Genomic DNA, 1,880 nt, shown 5'->3' with positions numbered 1-1,880 from the left:
AACAGAACTAGAACAGAACTAGAACAGAACTAGAACAGTACTAGAACAGAACTAGAACAGAACTAGAACAGAACTAGAACAGAACTAGAACAGAACTAGAACAGAACTTGAACAGCACTAAAACAGAACTAGAACAGAACTAAAATAGAACTAGAACAAAACTGTAACCGAACTAGAACATAACTAGAACAGAACTAGAACAGAACTAGAACAGAACTAGAACAGAACTAGAACAGAACTAGAACAGAACTAGAACAGAACTAGAACAGAACTAGAACAGAACTAGAACAGAACTAGAACAGAACTAGAACAGAACTAGAACAGAACTAGAACAGAACTAGAACAGAACTAGAACAGGACTAGAACAGAACTAGAACAGAACTAGAATAGAACTAGAACAGAACTAGAACAGAACTAGAACAGAACTAGAACAGAACCAGAACAGAACTAGAACAGAACTAGAACAGATCTAAAACATAACTAAATCATAACTAGAGCAGAACTAGAACTGTTGACAGGTTTTTTGTCCCAGTTAGGTTGCAATTGTGATCCGTTTTGTGGTTCCACATTAGTTTAAAGGTGGTCATATTGTACTTCATTTGTAAATAGTTTAGTATTCATAATAAAGCTTCACGCGTTCGTCTGTTCAATTTTGAAGCTTTTGGCAGCCACAACTAACTTTCTGAAATCGGTTAATTTGTAGCCGTTACAATTTACCGTCGGCTAAAGGTATTTTCTTCAACAATTCTCTCTCATAATAAATTGCAAGACTCTCCGACGGCAATTCAACAAAATTAATATTATTATTCAATATTAATTTCTTTCTACATTAAACAGACAATAACACTTCATTTTTAATTAGACAACCAATTTGCAGCAATAAAAAACTTGAAAAAACAACAACATGTCAAATAAAAAAAATCATCTTCAAAAGTGCGAGTCCATAAGTACCCTTGATGAAATGACAAATACAACAAGTAACAAAAATCATTACGATCAACAACAAATCAAAAAAATCAAATACTATATAGTATGTACTCGAAAATTGTATGGTAAAACAAATCAAAACTCTTGTGTTTTCTGAAGTGTCTCCCATAAAATAGAAAATTTGAGGTGGTGGTATGGAAAGAGCAAGTGTTGTTCTAATAAGACAACTAACAAAACAGGTGAAAAACTCATAAACGTTAATTAAATAAATAAAATATAAACAATACAACTACAGCAACAAAAATTACTCATCATCATACTTGAGAAGTTTTAGGAGACAACAAGTACAAATGTACAACTAGATTTGTATTTGTTCAATTGTATTGAGTTCAAAATATAGACACTTGAATGAACAAAAAAATTATTAAATTTTATTTATTACTAAAAATTGCAAATCGAATTTTGCACCTAAATGGGGGGCCTTAGAATATAGTTCATAATAAAAAAGAAAATTCATTTCTTGCTTATAAATTCATTTAACACTTGTTATAAATTTTTTAATTAAATATTTTATTTTTAGAGGTTTTGTTGTTGTTTTTGCTTATAAATGTTATAGACGTAAGAAAGCTGATTTCTTATATCAGAAATATATATAATTTGTTATAAAATACTACTCACATTTTCGAGGGCCATAAATTTTCTATGATTTATCAAATATAAACAATCTCTAGAAATAGGATGGTTTAGATTACAAATGAAGACAGATAATTAAATGTGTTAAAACATAAATTTGAAACACGTGAATTAATTTATAAGATAACTAGAATAGATCTAGAACACAACACCAATAGAACTAGAACAGAACTAGAACAGAACTAGAACAGAACTAGAACAGAACTAGAACAGAACTAGAACAGAACTAGAACAGAACTAGAACAGAACTAGAACAGAAC

General features: G+C 29.9%; 1 protein-coding gene across 1 annotated transcript in view; it reads right to left on the bottom strand.

Annotated features, from left to right (window-relative positions):
• Window positions 1-1,880, bottom strand: part of LOC111676741 (homeobox protein vnd) — a 26,323-nt gene that overhangs the window by 1,689 nt on the left and 22,754 nt on the right. The window lies entirely within an intron of this gene.

The sequence above is a fragment of the Lucilia cuprina genome, chromosome 3, assembly GCF_022045245.1.
Source record: "Lucilia cuprina isolate Lc7/37 chromosome 3, ASM2204524v1, whole genome shotgun sequence".
Classification (NCBI taxonomy): Eukaryota; Metazoa; Arthropoda; class Insecta; order Diptera; family Calliphoridae; genus Lucilia; species Lucilia cuprina.
This window is presented reverse-complemented; position numbering and strand designations above follow the sequence as displayed.